General features: G+C 40.3%; 1 protein-coding gene across 12 annotated transcripts in view; it reads right to left on the minus strand.

The window, feature by feature from the left end:
• Positions 1–9041: 9041 nt before the first annotated feature.
• The window catches only part of LOC114207991 (putative phospholipid-transporting ATPase IIB), an 80225-nt gene continuing 70394 nt past the window's right edge, over positions 9042–18872 (minus strand). For 5 of the 12 annotated variants that reach the window (XM_088020642.1, XM_088020644.1, XM_088020645.1 and 2 more), the window contains 2 exons: positions 16250–16427; positions 12867–14127 (listed from right to left, as the gene is read on the minus strand). The gene's annotated coding sequence lies outside the window, so the exon portion shown is untranslated. Of the gene's footprint in view, positions 9872–10877; positions 11552–12866; positions 14128–16249; positions 16428–17037; positions 17292–18872 lie in introns of those variants that run through there. The other 7 variants (XM_088020638.1, XM_088020637.1, XM_088020639.1 and 4 more) reach the window with 4 other exon arrangements.

The following is an 18872-nucleotide window of genomic DNA, read 5'->3' on the forward strand; positions in this document are numbered from 1 at the left end:
GTCCTATTAGATGTGATAAGAATGAATCAACTTAATTTCATCATAATGCTCATACTTTATTTTTCCAACAGAGGCAGCAAAGCAGTGTTGTTCTATGTTATACACCTAGCTTCTTTCCCCTTAGTGCTGTTTTTATAGTTCATGCCTTCGTGGTAAAAATATGTATGGCTTCTAATTTAAAGGACATTCGACTGGGAACCCAGAATAGTCTTTAAATGTTCCTTAGGTATTTTGAGTGGGTCAATGCTCTCAAAAGATTGCTTTCATCCAAATGCAGTGTCTATTTGCAGTTTTGTAGTGTAGAATAATGGGCAATGCATAAAAAAGAATAAATGCATTTTCAACATTGTTATTTACCTGTAAGTTCTTTACCTTTATTTTTGCTCTCTCTGCAAGTTAAGTGACCACCCCAAGGTCAGAGTCAGATTTGGAGCTTAGAATCTGAGTCATGAGAGTGCTTTATTCTCTGAGCCAAGCCACGCTTCTTCTTCAGTAAAGGAATTAGTGGAGGTCTCAGCTTTCCTTCCTGAAGATAACTGCTGAGACAGTAAGTCACGCCCTTGTTAAACATTAAAAAAACTTGTTCATCCTTGTTATTGTTTTATGACATCCTAACAGTGCAGAGTGAAGGCTTCTTTGTGAGGGATGTCGACTGAAATCAGGCTGCTGGACAAAGCCATGGGTCTGAGTTTTAGTGGACCACTCTGTATTAATCATGGAGAAATAAGAGACTGAAAGTCAGAAATGACAGTGCATGTGTGAAAAGAAAACCTACATTTTGTGATTTGCCTGAATGAGAAAGTGCTCTCTCCAATGTCTTCTCTGACCTTACCTGTATGCCTATAACACTTTATAGTCTAAATCAGCACACATTTTAGAACTTGCTGACTTATAATACCATGCGTTACTGTTTACTTACTATTTAGGTATCATTCATGTCTCCCTCAGCAGATACTGATCCTTTTGACCACAGAGACTTTTTAAGGATTTGGTGCATAATCATATGGATGCTCTTTCTTGCCCAGCAATACCTACTCTGTGATTTGTGGAGCATGGTTATTAAGAACTTGGGTTCTGGAATCAGAGTGCATTAGTTCTTCTGCTTGCTAACTTTGGGACCTGAGACAAATTCCTTAACCTCTTTGGGCCTCAGTTTCCTCATCTGTAAATGAGAATGACAATGGCAACTACCTCATAGCTTTGTTATGAGCTTGAGATGACTTAATATACACAAAGCACAGAAAACAGTGTCTAGCACATAAGCGTTCAGTATTGCTATTTTAAGACATATTTAATGTCATTGACATTTAGGTTGGCCATAACTTATGGATTCAGGAAACCTAAAGATTCTATTCACAGCTGGCCTAGGACTTCTGTGAGCAATTTTGAGTTATAATGGAGTGGTACGGCTCTGGAAAGTTCCCAGTTGTTCAAATGACATGTGAGAAATGGAGCTGAGCTATGAATATAGCCATTTGGGAGAAATTTGGCCTAAGGTTAAGCTGAAGTAAATGGATTGACTCAGAGATCATGACAGTAGGTTGGCACTATATACTCAAAATTATCTTAGCAAGAAATAATTAAAGACAATTCATTGGAGGATTCCAAGGCTCGATAAAATCCTGAATTCAAAATCTCTTTCAGCAAAGTCCTTTAAAGTTGTAGTAGGTTCCTTGGTTGAAATCCAGTAACTCCACTTTGGTTAAATAATCACGTGGTTCTGAAATACAAATGGTGGTGGAGAATGTGGCTGCTTGTATCCAAAGATGATCCTTGGGGCACCTGGGTGGCTCAGTTGGTGAAGCGTCTGCCTTCGGCTCAGGTCATGATCCCAGGGTCCTGGGATGGATCCCCGTGTTGGGCTCCCTACTGAGCGGGGAGCCTTTTCTCCCTTTCCTTCTGCCATTCCCCCTGCTTGTGCACGCTCTCTCTCTCTCTCAAATAAATAAATAAAATCTTAAAACAACAACAACAACAAAAATGGCCCCCAAAGAAGTCTACTTTCCAATATATACACTCGTTCAGTCTTCTCCCCATTACTCTAGGATGGCCATGAGACTTGCTTTTGACCCACAGAATGCAGTGGATGTGACACTCTAGGACGTAGGTCATAAGGCTTTTAGTTTTTGCCTGTTCTGTTGGAATACTAGCTCTGGAGGAAGCCAGTCATCAGGCAAAAAGTCCAATTATCCAGAGAGAGCCATATTATGAAGCAGTGGTGTACCAAGACAGTGGGAGAGGTCCACCAAGGATGTAGAGAATAAAGGGATGCATTGGATATAGAGAATTTGAAAACAATATTAAAATCAACTAAAGGGGCACCTGGGTGGCTCAGTCGTTAAGCCTCTTGCCTTCGGCTCAGGTCATGATCCCAGGGTCCTGGGATCGAATCCCACATTGAGCTCCCTGCTCAGCAGGAAGCCTGCTTCTCCCTCTCCCACTCCCCCTGCTTGTGTTCCCTCTCTCGCTCTGTCTCTCTCTGTCAAATAAATAAAGTCTTAAAAACAACTAAAAATTAGTCTTTTTATTATTACCATGCACAACCAATTATAAACAGTGATAAAATATTCCTTTCCACTCTTGCTGCATCTGTCACTCACCCTACCCCCTGTAAGCCAGTGTGGTGGAGCCCAAAGCAGCCATATGGAAGGAGAGATGTCTGACCAGCCTCCAGATGCACCAGCCATTGCAGACCAGGCACCAGGCACAAAGAGAAGAAGCTATCTAGGGTATCCAACCCGCTCTGGCTTTCAGAAGACTCCAGCCCCTGCTGCCATCTGACTGCAATTGCACAAAAGATCAAAACCATAACCATTCAGCTGAGCCTAGTTAAACCACAGAACTCTAAGAGAGAATATAAGTAGTTGTTTTAGGCTACTAACTTTTGGAGTGGTTTATTATGCAGCAGTTGATAAGCAGAAGAGAAAAGAAACATACAAGGAAAAAGCCTCATCTCTCTTTTTTTTTCCCCCTCCTTCTAGGGATAAAATAGCACTCAAGTCTCCTTTGCTGTGTAGGGTATCTAGATATCAGCTTACCTTCATATTAACAAAAATACTTGATTTCACCACTAGATGGAAATTATATCATAATGATGTTGCCAAGCAACAAGGGATTAAAAACCTCTAAGGAGTGGCCATAGAATGCAAAGAATTTGGTCGGCCTACTAAGTTCCTGCTGCACTTCTCTTTTAAAACCTGGTTGTAGGAAGAAGTGATGTCCACGGGGAGAGAAAGAGAAAGGTATCTAGGGACCTTAAAAAGACAGTGCCCACTTAATGATTATTAGCCTGAAATGATGAATGCACAAGAATGTCAACTTATAACCTTGAAAATAGTCATTGTTTGTGATTTAAAAGGACAATAATTTTTAGGAATAAATACTAGGAACTTTGTCTTTTCTCAACCTCACTTCATTTGAAAAAGCATTTGTAAAGGTTAAAATCCTTTTCCCTGAGATACCTTAAAGCTTTGGACATTTATTACAACACTCAAATTCATATGCAATAATGGTTTTCTGAGCTTTACAAGCCTATTGAGTGATAAGCAAATTCAATGTTTTTTGGGGAGGAGAAAATCAATAGGTTGGGGGGGCTATAAACTTTTCCTTTGGCTGGTCAAAGAGTAGGGCGGAGACAGGGGTACTCTTACTGAGGGCTTTGGGGATAGCTTAGTAGCAGGTACATATGAAGACACTCATGATCAACATAAAGTGTATGTCCCTTAACTCACCAGAGGTCCTTTTCATTATTTCCTCTGGGTGACCTTTCAGCCCTCCATTTTTTCCTGATAATTAAGTTTTTTGTTTTTGTGTTGTTTTAATTTAAAAGTTGGGTGGGGGGAGGTAAACCCAGAAGAAGTCAAATAGGAATTGAATGCATTTTCAATGTTTTAGCAAAACCTATGTGGAACCCCAAACATGCACATTATGGGGGCACCCCCACATATCCCAAATCTTTCCTGAGACGTAGGTATTGAGGGAGAATAACCATGCACGGTGAGTGGCAGAAACCCGCCCTCAGCCTGCCCGCGTTGCTGTGGTGAACACTCTGCCGAGCGAGCGTGACTAGAGCAGACCCACCAAATCCCATGTAAGTGGTCAGAGCACAAATGAGGCTGTCGGTGGGTAGTCCTACCCTATTCATGAGCTCTTTCAGAACAATTTTCATTATTTTTTTTAAATACTGTTCTTGGCAAACACTTGCTACTTGAAATAAAAAATGCATGAGTCACCTACTGGGATAGGCACAGTGTGTGGTTCATTGAATTTAGCTAAATTGTGAGTCATCCATCAATAGTCCTCTTGGTGAACATACTTGTAATAATTTCACACATTACAAACAAAAATCGGTATGATTTTCAGGATTCTTGAAGCTATTTCCCTTGGGGATTTTTTGGATTCTGTTTAGTGTTTTTTTTGTTTTTTGTTTTTTTGGGTTTTTTTGTCTTGCTAGGTGGCGAGAAACTTATCAGCCTGGTTTTCGGATGGATCCAAGGCTTGTCTCTGTCATGTTGTAAAAGAGGGAGGCTTAAGGGGGGTGGGGGTAGAATGTGGAGCTGGAGACATGAGTTGAGGGAAATAATTAATGATTACTATTTGTCCTTGTCAGATCATTGACTTGTAAGATTAATTGTGGCATCTGAAAAATAATCGGCCCCACTCTCAAAACAGTCTGAGAGCTGCAAGAGTATCCACTGGGGCCCCTTTCTCCTGATAGGGGAGGGCAGGCACGGTGGTCCCGAGTGTCTGTGCACCGCTGCCCTCTATCGGATGGCACTAGCGTCTCTCCGGACCTGCGCCCAGATGGAATGAGTGGTCCTGGTCAGGTGGCCTGTGACCCAAGCAAATAAGCATTGGACTAAGACCAACTCTTTTTTTTGGGGGGGGGGGCGGTTTATAGTTGGCCTGTCTAAACCAAAAGAGACCGCTTTCTGGCTAGAGCAGTGAGTCTAGGGTTTCTGGCTCGAATGGCCCTTGCTTCCATCCCGGTGTCTGCCCGGGAAGACACTGGCATCTGTGTTGATGGCATGACAGGTGTTGTGATTAAAATGCTAAATCTCTGTTTTTTCAAGAGGTGAAAATAATCACAAAAGAGAGTATCCCTACCTGTTATTTTTCTCTCTGATAAGTTGCAATAAAACTTACTATAAAGGGACTTTTGCCTTTGGCTACAACCAGAGGTGAGTTTGTATATGGATATGAGAAGTTATGGTTCTTTGCAAACAATGGGTAAGGTGCCCATATCAACAGGATGTATGCAGGAGGCACAGGAAACTGGCTGGGCAGTTTGCTTCCTTTTGGCACATCTTTCTGCCCTCCTTTACCTTCTCCAGCTGGACTAAGTATCCAGGTGGCAGCCTGGGGGTCCTGACTTGCCTGAGTAACTTGGGAAAGTTGTGTAACTTTCAAAACCTCGTTTTGCTCATGTGTAAAACGAGGCACTCGGAATAGATGATTTCTTAGGATCATTTTATTTCCGAGATGCAGTAAATGATCTTTTCTCCCTGGATGGTAACAGAAACACAAAAATCAATTTAAATATCATACACACACTTTTAGACAAATCACTTTCTTTTGAAAAAGCAGTGTGTTCACTGTGATAATTTAGCACCAGGATGTGAGGTGGTGGAAATAGCTTTGGCTACTTTGGTGCTCTAGTCCTTTCATGAACCAGCTGGGTGGGACAGGCATCCTTGCCCAGTGGCCCCGCCAGAGTCTCTAGGGCCAGCAGATGGCGCACTTGCACAGTCCACACGTTTTCCAGGCTCCCAACCTAAACAGTACTGATTAGCATCCAGAAATAACAGCTACTAATGTTTGAATAAATTGCAATATTTTCTAGGCAACTAAAACCATGACTTTTTGAGCTGGAACATTTACTAATATTTGTAATTGTTTGGAAGGTTGTTAATCTATAACACTTTCCACTGCTAAACAGCACCCTTCACCTGGGCCTCAAAAAACCCTTAATGAATTAATTGGCTTACTTTTTTCAGGTGGAGAAATTAGGGTAGAGGATAAGTTGGTTAAGAGCCCCCAGATAATTCAGATCATACTTCCTGGTGATCTTTTAAAATTGTCATTCTTACTCTTCCTTTCTTTAATGCTCATTTCTGATTGTGGAGGGGAATGTGTGTATGTTGGGGGTGTTGACTGAGGGTATGGGAAAAGGAATTGACACCTTAGTCACTTTGGGAGCATTGTCACCTGCCACAGTCACTGTAACTTGACCTCCACAGCCTATATGTGGAAGACCCTGCTATAAGGTAGCTGGAGTTTATTGATTACTTGCTTTGTGCCAGGCATCGTCTAAGCAGTTCTCATATATTAATCATTGAATCCTCCCAACAACCCATAGAGGAGGCAGAGTGAGTGTAACTTGCCTAGAGTAACAGATATTTGTAACTTCCTGGGCTCTGAATCAAAGTGATAAGGGCAATAAATTCTTTTTTAGTGGTAACCACTCTGACCCAGGCTATTTTCCAGCTAATATAGATCATGAACTGATTTTTAACTTTTAAATTATGGGAAATGTACGGGAACTTTGATTATATCATGTCAGCTTTGGCAGTATCAGCTTGTGAGGTTATTGTTCGTTTAGAAGAGTTCCTTCCCCAGTCTCATGCTTAGGAGAAACTGGTCACCGGAAATGCGAATAAGATGTGAATGAAATGGGGAAGTTTGGTGATTTAATTACTCCAGTAATAAATATATTCCAAGCACCACTTTTTCCATTAGCGACCAGTGGCACCAGGGATGTGTAATAAGTCATCAACATTTATTTATTGCAGAAGCCTACAGAGTGCTACGGCCTGTGGGCCAGGTACAAGCATTAGTTCACATAATGAATCACAATTGTGATGAGTCCCGTTTTACAGATGAGGAAACCAAAGTTAGGAGAGTTGAGTATCACAGCGAGTAAGGGGCAGAGCTGGGATTCAAACCAGCCTGTAGGGCTTCTGATCCATGCTGATAACCTGTAGGCTGTGCTACCTCCAGCAGTAAGGAAGCACATATGTTGGCAGGGAGTAGAGCAATTTAGTTAGAGTCAAAGACAGAAAGGAACACTCATGGTGTGGATTTCCTCCTACCTAACAAAAATCCTGGTATAGCAAATAATTTCTAAAAAAGTAAGAGTAAAGGGAAAGAGGAACTATAAAAAACAGGAAACTGCAGGGAGACCTACAGACGTTTCTTTAAATGAGTCTTAAAATTTACTTAGAACAATGATCCATTCTTCCACTGAAGGCTAAACAAGAGGAAGTTGCATTTTCAGAGTTGTGTTGGAGTGCACATTTGGTATCTTTACCCGCCGCTCCTATAATGACATCAGCCCCCACTGCATCTTTCCTAGGAGAAAAAGTTTCTTTAACACTAATGTGCATGCAGATCACCTGGGGATCTTGATAAAAATCTGGATTGTGCTTAGATAGGTCTGGAGTGGGGCTTGAGATTCTGTATTTCTAACCAGCTGCTGATACTGCTTCTGTCTGCCTGGCTCTGAGTGGCTAGCCTCCTCCCCGGTGTGGTCTGGACTTGGCCAAATAAGGTTCTTAACTCTTCTCTTGTCCCCAGCTCTCAAACACCTAGGAGAAAGCTGACTTTAGGAGGAGGCAATGAGGCCAATTCACTGAGAGACGCTGAAGGGAAGAAAAAAGGGGAGAAACAGAAAGAGAGGGAGAGAGACCTGCTAACATACCTTGAATTCTGGACACCAGCTCTGTCCTAGAACATCTCAGTCACACAAGCCAAAAAAACTTCCCTTTGGATTAAGCTAATTTGAACAGCTTGTGTTGCTTGTGATTAAAAGGGCTCTAGCTCAGAAGTGATTTAGGTTTGATATGAAAGTAGCTATACAAAAATACTGCAGATCCTGCGCCTGCTACAAATGGAGACCACCCATCCTCTGGACTAGAACAATGCCGGGCTGCTCCACAATGTTGCTTTCTTACGTCAAGGCCTTTTTACTCTTCCTGGAGAATCTTACGCTCTGCACCTGAGCTTGGTTAGTGTTCACTTTGAGAGCAATGAATAGCACCTTATTCCTAGGAAGAGATTCTTCCCTTTGGTTTGTTGTACTAAATGCTGTTGACAAAAAGACTGGGGCTCAGGGCACTGCTTGGAGAAAGGTGAGGTAGAGGTTCAGGGTGGATTGCCAAAAAGGCATTAGACTAAAACCCAGATCCCTGGGTTTGTATTGCTACTGAATTCTTTAAGCATATAATTTTTCAAAAGAGGTCTTCAGTCATGTTTATAAAAATACAATGTTCTTTTACTGCCTATACCTTTAAAATTTCCATTCTCCAGTGTTTTTACTCAGGGTGCAGTTTTCATGCCAGGTGATCACCATTATGCCTTCTAGAATAATCTTCAGAACTTCTTAAAAGTTAATTCCAATAGACAGAGCCTTCATTTAAAATAATATATTATTCTAAATGTATTAAGTGGAAATGAATATTACAAAAATGTAAGCCTTTAATCTTCAGGATTTTTAGAATGTTAAGTGAAGTTAAAAATATTACAATTTTGTTTTATTAAACATGGTAAAAACCTACCAAAAGGAGCCCAAGAAGAGTCAGTTTTTACAGAGTTATTACAACCATGGTGAACCCTATCTTTAAATGTGCTGTTAATTTCACCAGGAATAGAAGAAATTCTTTGGATTGGTGGACAAAGAACAATGGTGATGGGGAAATTTAATTTCTTTATTTGCTTTAGGCCTCATCACTTTTTTAAAGTAATCTCTACACCCTTGGGGCGTCTGGGTGGCTCAGTCGTTAAGTGTCTGCCTTCGGCTCCGGTCATGATTCCAGGGTCCTGGGATCGAGCCCCACATCGGGCTCCCTGCTCCGCGGGAAGCCTGCTTCTCCCTTTCCCACTCCCCCTGCTTGTGTTCCCTCTCACGCTGTCTCTCTCTCTCTGTCAATTAAATAAATAAATCTTTAAAGTAATCTCTATACCCAAAGTGGGACCTGAACTCATCACTCCAAGATCAAGAGTCATAGGCTCCAATGACTGAGCCAGCCAGGGGCCCTAGCCTAATCACTCTTTCAATGCTTTCTTTGCTTGCTTAGTTTTTTTAAAAAAAGATCTTATTTATCCACTTGAGAGAAAGAGAGCATGAGAGGGGGCAGGGTCAGAGGGAGAAGCAGACTGCCCGCCGAGCAGGGATCCCAATGCAGAACTCGATCCCGGAGCTCCAGGATCATGACCTGAGCCGAAGGCAGTCGCTCAACCAACTGAGACACCCAGGCGCCCCTGCTGACTTAGTTAAAAGGCAAGGGCTGTGCATTAGATGTTCAGGGATCTGGGTTTTAGTCTAATGCCTTTTTGGCAATCCACCCTGAACCTCTACCTCACCTTTCTCCAACCGGTGCCCTGAGCCCCAGTCTTTTTGTCAACAGCATTTAGTACAACAAACCAAAGGGAAGAATCTCCTCCTAGGAATAAGGTGCTATTCATTGCTCTCAAAGTGAACGCTAACCAAGCTCAGGTGCAGAGAGTAAGAATCTCCGGGAAGAGTAAAAAGGCCTCGATGTAAGGAAGCAACATTTTGGATCAGCCTGGCATTGTTCTAGTCCAGAGGATGAGTGGTTTCCAAACCCGGGACTGTGGAAATAGTACCAGAGATCTGTGAGTCCTGAACACACCTCCCAACTCGTGGACACACCGCATGTAGACCTCACACATCCTGGGCTGCTGTTTCCTAATACATGGAAGTGCTGCTTGAAGGATCAAATTCCAAAGTTCCTTCCACAAAGTGATGTGGAAATGAACTCACAGTAGCTTTCTGTTGGACTTTTTCAGAGGAGCCAGATCACAATTCTAGCTCCTCAAACACAGCCCATAGAAGAAGGAAAGATTTTTCTTTCTAAAGAAATAAGACCAGAGTTTAACTATAGAGAACAAACTGATGGTCACCAGAGAGGAGGTAGGTGGGGGATGGGTGAAATAGGGGATGGGGATTAAGGAGGGCACTTGACGTGATGAGCACCCGGTAATGCATGGAAGTGTTGAATCATTATATTGTACACCTAAAACTAATATGACACTGTGTATTAACTACACTGAAATTCAAATCAAAACTTAAAAAAATAACACCAGAGAGAGTCTAGAATATGGGACACTAGGCGACATGGAGGCTGAAAACTAGAGGGTTTGGTTCCAGTCTACAGATAGAATGTGGATCCTCAGGATGCCTTCCTTAGCCTGTTTCCAGATCACTGGCAAACAGACATTACCCCACTGCCCTGCCTCAGACAGAGGGTTGCATTCGTGTTCTCTCAAACCTGCGCATCTACACCCCAGATACTGACATTTGGGGTTACCTCAGTGAGAAGGTCAACTATTTAATTTCTTTAAATTATATGCATCTGTTAAATTGCAAGAATGGGGTATGAAGATGTCCAGTGTCCTCCTCGGGAGGTTTGCTACTTCCTGGGGTGTGTAGTCATCCTCACTCTGCCTCAGTTTTTCTACTGTCCTTGAACCCTTGTTTTCATGACATTTTATAGGTAACCTGGACTTAAAAAGATGAAAACTGAAATTCTTTCAGCAGCAACTGTTGTTTTTTTTTTTTTTAATTCCCTGGACTGATCAGAGGGTGCTCCTTATATATCCTTAGGACTGTGAAGAATTACCTAGAGGCAAGATAAGAGCTCATTAATTAAACATTTCTGTACTGGACACTCATCATGCCTGACAGTTCTCTCATTATGCCTCTGAGAGGGACACTAGCTGTCAGCAGCTGATGTAAAATAATTTTCTCACTGCTGCAACTGGAGGAGAAAAGGCTTGATAGCAGTTTTTCATGTCTATTAGGTAAATTATTTGAGAAAAATGGTTTTGCACAGAAGGGAAAGTCAAAACATCTCATGTGAAATCTTAAATAATTTATTTTTCATGACAAGAAAAAAATTAACTTTCTTCAAATGTAAACATCTTTTACTGTGCCCTAGGGACCCCTCCACTTTAGCATTTGCTGCCTCTTTCCTCAGGTACATTTGTCTATTTATTATATAGAGAATATTCTACGTGCCCTGATGTACTGTAACAGAAATGCTGAGGTTAAAGAATTCAGTTGTTTTTAGTGAATGTTGTGAACTGAGAAATCCAGTACTCTGTGGACTTCTTGGTGGGTGAGATCTCTGGGTACTTTTCAACATTCTTTTCCTTGACAGAGATGAACATATTTAAAAATCCATATCTATGTCCATGATCTACATTTATATATCTATCTATACCCAAAGCTGATGAAAAATTTTGCTTTGTGATTTCATTTTTACATTAATTATAAAAGCAGAGCTCTGGTTATTTGGCCGATCATGCTGGTTTCCATATATAAAACTAGTGGATCATATCCTGATTCCATAGCTGATTATAGCCACATGCAGAAGAATGAAACTGGACCATTTTCTTACACAATACACAAAAATAGACTCAAAATGGATGAAAGACCTAAAGGTGAGACAGGAATCCATCAAAATCCTAGAGGAGAACACAGGCAGCAACCTCTTTGACCTTGGCCACAGCAAGTTTTTGCTAGATGCATCTTCAAAGGCAAGGGAAACAAAGGCAAAAATGAACTGTTGGGACTTCATCAGGATAAAAAGCTTTTGCACAGTACAGGAAACAGTCGACAAAACCAAAAGACAACTGACAGAATGGGAGAAGATATTTGCAAATGACATATCAGGTAAAGGGTTAGTATCCAAAATCTATAAAGAACTTACCAAACTCAACACCCAAAGAACAATTCGATCAAGGAATGGGCAGAAGTCATGAACAGACATTTCTCCAAAGACGACATCCAAATGGCCAACAGACACATGAAAAAGTGCTCAACATCGCTCGGCATCACGGAAATACAAATCAAAACCACAATGAGAGACCACTTCACACCAGTGAGAATGGTTAAAATTAACAAGTCAGGAAATGACAGATGTTGGCGATGATGCAGAGAAAGGGAAACCCTCTTACACTGTTGGTGGGAATGCAAGCTGGTGCAGCCACTCGGGGGAACAGTATGGAAGTTCCTCAAAAAGCTGAAAATAGAGCTACCCTACGACCCAGTAATTGTACTACTAGGTATTTACGCCAAAGATAGAAATGTAGTGATCCGAAGAGGCACCTGCACCCCAATGTTTATAGCAGCAATGCCCACAATAGCCAAACTGTGGAAAGAGCCCAGATGTCCATCGACAGATGAATGGAATACAGTGAATACAATGGAATATTATGCAGCCATCAAAATTGGAAATCTTGGGCGCCTGGGTGGCTCAGTTGGTTGAACGACTGCCTTCGGCTCAGGTCATGATCCTGGAGTCCCTGGATCGAGTCCCGCATCGGGCTCCTTGCTCAGCAGGGAGTCTGCTTCTCCCTCTGACCCTCTTCCCTCTCGTGCTCTCTATCTCTCATTCTATCTCTCTCAAATAAATAAATAAAATCTTTAAAAAAAAATGGAAATCTTACCATTTGCAATGACATGGATGGAACTAGAGGGTATTATGCTAAGTGAAATAAGTCAATCAGAGAGATAATTATCATATGATCTCAATGATATGTGGAATTTAAGAAAAAAGGCAGAGGATCATAGGGGAAGAGAGAAAAAAAATGAAACAAGATGAAATCAGAGAGGGAGACAAACCATAAGAGACTCTGAATCAGAGGAAACAAACTGAGGGTTGCTGGCGGGGGGGAGAGAAGGTGGAGGGATCGTGTAACTGAGTGACGGACATTGGGGAGGGTATGTGTTATAATGAGCACTGGGTATTATAGAAGACTGATGAATCACTGAACTCTACCTCTGAAACAAATAATATACTATATGTTAATTAACTGAATTTAAATTAATAATAATAGAATGAAGCAAAGGAAGGCACATCTTGAAGGTCGTCAGAGACTTACCTCCAGGGCAGCACTGGATCCAAAGAGTCTTACAAGCAATTCCTGGAAACTTTCCTGAAAGAAACACTATTTTAAATATTTCAACCCTTCACAATTGGGTTTTATAATAACTGATGCTCAAAGAAAACCATGTATAAAGCTAGCCTGATGCAAAAGTATCAGATTAGAAAAACAAGCGGGACTAAGGTTTATTCTGAAATACAGGTATTGTGGATGTGTTGATGCCCCGCCCACATCAGACTTCCACCAAAGTGAATCCTCAGCTATTCTGCCCCTGGGGCATCTCCCAGCCTAGGGGCTTGAGCTGTCTACAGGCAGGTGCAGCCCAGAGGTGTGCAGGAGTTTATGCCTCAGAGACAACTCACAGCCATTGGGATGAAAACTCAATGAGGATGAATTACAAGGTGCATCATACACAATTCCTCTGAGGGAGCTTAAAAGAAATTGAACACTAGTTGCCCTCAGTAGTCATGAGCTTATCAATGCATCCTTTATTTTCTTCACCTCCTTCCCTGTCTTATTCTCCCCACTCCCTCACTCCAGTTTCCTGGTCACCTCTCAAGTAGACTACCTGTACCAACATACCTGCCTCTGGTTCTGCTCTTGGGGAAACACACTAAGATGTGGAAATGATTCAATATTAGGAAATCTCTTCATGTAATTAATTTCATGAGTATATCCACAGAGAAAAGCAATATAATCCTCTTAACAGATAAAAAAAAATTCACTATAATTCAACATCCATTCTGATGAGAACTACTGTTAAAATTTGAATGGAAAACATTTCCTTACTATCTCTATCAGTTAGGGTCCATTTAAAAAAAATAGAAACCACTCTAGACTTGTAAAACAAAAGTAATTTGATATGGGAATTGATTACAAGCATAATGGAAGGACGGGAGGAAGGTAAGGTCACTAAAAACAGTAACCGCAGTGAATGACCAGTATCCTCGGGCTTGAGGGACCATGTTTTCCAGCAGTTAAGGGAATGATGCCACAGAGGCTCCTGCTTTTTGGTCAGCTGCTACGCAGGACTCAGGAGCCTGCACCCCCCAACCACTGTTGGCCATTGCCACGGTCACTGTTGGTGGTGGTGTTGCCACTGTCCTTGCTGTGCTGCCACCAGATATGCCATCAGAGACTGGAAGTAGGAAGAGGGTTCCATCCTCGTCTTCTGGTCTCCCACCAGCAGAAAGATCAAAAGTCAGCTGGTGACAATACCTGCGAAATGCGGTCTTTGGTATTCCAGCCCTCCTACTATATATATCAAAGTACAAACTTGGTAACCAAAATCATACAAAACGGAAATAGTAGCCTGGAATATTTTCCTTTATTGTCAGGGACAAGACAAAGAGGCAAGGTATCACAACTCCTTTAAAATATATATATATGTATATCTGCATATATATATGATGATATACATATATATCATCATCCATTTTAGGTGTACAATTCAGTGATTTTTTAGTATATTCATAGATACATGCAACCAACAGCACAGTCAATTTTTGGCAATTTTTATCACCTCAGAGAGAAATCCTGTGCTCTTTGCCTTATCACCCCCTTTGCCCCCTCCCCTGTCTCCACATGGTTCCTCCATCCAGCCCTAAACAACAATTAATCTATTTTCTGTCTCTTCAGATTTACCTATTCTGGATTTTCATATAAATGTAGTCGTATAATACTTGGTCTTTTGTAACTGGCTTCTTTTGCTTAGAGTATTTTCAGTGTTCACCCATGTCTAGTATGTATCAGTACTTCATCACCCTTTATGGCCGAATAGTATTGCATTGTATGAATATGCCTATATTTCACAACTCTTATTTAATATTTTCCTTAAAACTGTAATTTGGTTGGCTAATATTTTTCTTTAAGTTTCCTTTAAGTTGTAGCTCTTATTTAATATTTTCCTTTAAGTTATGAAAGTAAGCATGACTATTGGAAAATAAAAGAGAAAATTATCTTTATTTTCCGATTATATGATTGTCTACCTTGAAAACCAAAAGGATTAAGGAAAAATGATTATAACTAATTAAAAAGCTCTGCACAGTGACTTTCCTGTATAACAGCCAGTCAGCAAATACTGTAGAAAAATATTTCATCCATAATATCAACAAATGCTTCTATACTTATTAACAAAACTATGGTGCAATGTACAGGATACCCACACACACAAATCTCAGAAACATGAGACTTCCATAATGAAGCTGTCCTGTTGCTAAAGAGAATATTGTAAATGTACTGTAAATTAATTTATAAATATGTTGCTCTCAAATGAAAATCCTAATGACACTTATGTAGGAGCTTTATAAAACAGTTCTTAAGATTACCCAGAAGAATAAATGGATGGGAATATATCAGTAAAATTTTAAAAAAGAAAAATAGTGAAGAGAGAATTTCATTATTAAATATTTAATGTATTACAAATAAAATAATTTAAGCAGTTTTCTTATGTACCAAGAATAGACAGAGTAATTGGTAAAATGTAATATATAATCCAGAGGCAGTGTTAAATATGAGTAAGAAATTAGTATATGATAAAAGTATAATTAAGATTCATCATTATTATTCAATAGGACACCTGACTAGTCATTGCAACCTTGCAGTCATGAACGCTCCTAGTTGCAGACATAAAGAAAAAAAAAACACTTTAATAAGCTGTCTTATGCTACATTAGCTAACATTATTAGGTAGCTTTCAGAATTTTCAGAGTTGAAAGAGAATAACTTGTATACCTAGCAAAAATATCCTTCAGAAAGAAGGTGAAATGAAGGTATTTTCAGGTAAAAACTGAGAGGTTTATTCACAAACAGATGTGCACTAAAAAAAAAAAAAAAGCTACTAAAGGAAGGTCTTTAGGCAAAAGCAAAATGATCCCAGAAGGAAATAGAGAAATACAGGAATAAATGAAGAACCACAGAAGAGGTAAATAGGTAGAAAAATATAATGGATAATGGAAAAATTGTATAAAAAAACCATAATAATGATGTTATTGGGTTTTAAATATATGCACAATTAAAAGGCATGAAAATAAGAGTTTAAAAAGGCGATGGTGATGTAAATGGAGTTGAAATATTCTAAGGATCTAATATTGTCTGGGGAGTGACAGAAGAATTGAATATAGATACAAAAGTTCTAAACAAAATATTTGCAAATAGAATATCAATTTATTAAAAAAGGTAATATATCATAATCAAGTTACTTCTATTCTAGGTAGGCATGCAAGGTTCTTTAATATTAAAAATGTCAATCAATGTAACTCAACACATTAACAGAATAAAGGGGAAAAATAATATGATTTTCTCAGAAGATGAACACACAGTTGGTAAAATTCAGTACTTACATTTGTTATTTAAAAACTTAGGAATAGAGAAAGCTTCTTTAATCTGTAAATATGTGTCTTCAAAAAAACCTACAGTAAAATCATAGTTAATGGTGAGATACTGAAAACTTTCCCTCCGATCCCAGGAATGAGACAGATGCCTGCCATCATCACTTCTGTTCAACATTTCCTGGAAATCCTAGGCACAGAAAAAGGCAAACAAAAGAAATAAAATATATAAAAATTTGAAACAAATGAACAAACAAATACATCTTTCATGAATTGTAAATGTCATGATTACATGTCTAGACAATCAAACAAATCTGCAGAAACACTATTAGAATTAATGAGTGAATTTCGGAAGGTCACTAGATATAAGATCAGTATATAAAATTCAAGATGCAACAAACAATTAGAAAATAAAATTTTAAAAATAATATTACAATATCACTGAAAACATTAAATAACTAGGAGGAAGATCTAATAAAAGATATGCAAGACTTTTATACAGGAAACTATAAAACTTTATAAAAACCACAAAACTATATAACTAAACGAGAGATGTATCATTCTCATGGACTGTAAAGCTCAATATTGTAAAGACATAGTCCTCCTAAATTCATCTATAGATTCAATGCAATCCCAAGTAAAATTGCAGCCGACAATATTTACAACAAAACGAGGTGACCATGGGTGGGAGACAAGGACATGTGCCCCTGAAGGAAAGACTGGCTGCCCAGCTCCGAGGAGCTCTCAGCGATTTCAGGATCTGCCTCAGCTGCAGAGAGCCACCTTGCCTGCAATCATACCTTTCCCGGGGCAGGCCACTTCCAAGAGCTGAACAAGAGGAAGTATACACTTGGCGCCGTTTGCATCCACGGTGGGACAGTTGTGACAGGCAATACTTTCTCCAGACCTCTGCTGGGTTGCTGGAGGCATTGCCAGCATGCACTGAAGTTCTGCAAGTCCTTCTGCCCCATCATTCCTTTCATCTGTGTTGTTTCCTAAGAAGCACTCTGCCCTCTAAACTCCATCATAATGGATGCTTCTGGCAATCCCCAACCTGAGACATAAGGCATTCCTGTGAACTGTAAAATACTAGCAAGCAGGAAAAACCAGTAACTATCATGATACCTGCATGGGACCTGCATCTTCACTGGGGGAAAGCAGAGGGAAACAATGCAATGTTTGACCTGAGAAGAGCAGATCTCTAAAGTCGCCTCTAAGTATTTCCTAAAAAGCCTGATGGGCTAGGTTGCAATCCCTGAAAATGATATATCCCCTCTGGGAGAGGTTTTGCCAAGTCTGATAATGGGTTAGTGCAAGGGGACAGTGGTAAGGCCTGAAGAAGATGAAGAAATCTAGCCCTTGTGAATTTTCAAAACTGACCATCCAGGATTCCCTTCTTAGTGTCCCAGATGAGTATGACAGGGATAACAGGTGGGGGGAAGAGCAGGTGTAGGTAAAGGTGGGAGATGGGGACAGACCTGGGGAATATAAGAAGTTAAGCTGCTATATTTTTGAACACCAAGAAAGCAACAGAAGAGGGAGCTCTATAAAGAAAGCTGCCCCGAATTAGGCCTCCATATAAAAGTTTTTTGTTTTTTTTTTTAAGATTTTATTTATTTAGGGCGCCTGGGTGGCTTAGTCATTGTGCGTCTCCCTTCGGCTCGGGTCATGGTCCCAGTGTCCTGGGATCGAGCCCCGCATCGGGCTCCCTGTTCAGCAGGGGGCCTGCTTCTCCCTCTCCCACTCCCCCTGCTTGTGTTGCCTCTCTCGCTGTGTCTCTCTCTCTCAGATAGAATCTTTGAAAAAAAAAAAAAGATTTTATTTACTTATTTGAGAGAGAGAGAGACAGAGCATGCTCAGGGGGCAAGAGGCAGAGGGAGAGGGAGAAGCAGGCTCCCTGCTGGGCAGGGAGCATGATGCGGGGCTCGATTCCAGGACCCCGATTCAGGGATCATGACCTGAGCTGAAGCCAGACACCTAACCGACTGAGCCACCAAGGCGCCCCTCCATATAAAAGTTTAGGAAAACAAATTTCATGTGATAAATAAGCCACAGAAATTATTGAGGTAAAATCCTACATAAAACTGTAAGAAAAAAAATCACTGTTAGAGATAATTATACCATTCCAGAAAGACAAGCCAATAGGACAGATGAAAACTGTAAACTCCTATTTTAATGTGAGCTAGAAGACATGAAGAAAATACAAGACATGACCCACTCCCCCCGAAAAAAATCAGAATTAGAAAAACAGAGAAATGAAGTGATAGGACTCAGAAAGAATTAGAAGAAGAAATACCATATGACCCAGCAATCCTGCTTTATCTATCCAAAGGAATTGAAATCAGGGTCTTGAATTGCTATCTTCACTCTCAAATTTATTGCAGCATTATTTACAATAGCCAGGACATGGAAGCAACCTAACTGTTCATCACAAGATGAATGAATAAAGAAGATGTAATATATAAATGCAATGGAATATTCTTCAGCCTTAAAAAAGAAGGAAATCCTGCCATTGGTGACAACATGAATGAACCTGGAGGATATAAGGTAAGTGAAATAAGCCAGACATGGAAGGAAAATTGCTACATGGTACCACTGAAATGAGGAATCTAAAATAGTTAAACTCATAGGAGTT

Source organism: Eumetopias jubatus, unplaced genomic scaffold (assembly GCF_037043125.1).
Source record: "Eumetopias jubatus isolate StellerSeaLion01/CBP00866 unplaced genomic scaffold, mEumJub1_p1.0 scaffold_94, whole genome shotgun sequence".
NCBI lineage: Eukaryota > Metazoa > Chordata > Mammalia > Carnivora > Otariidae > Eumetopias > Eumetopias jubatus.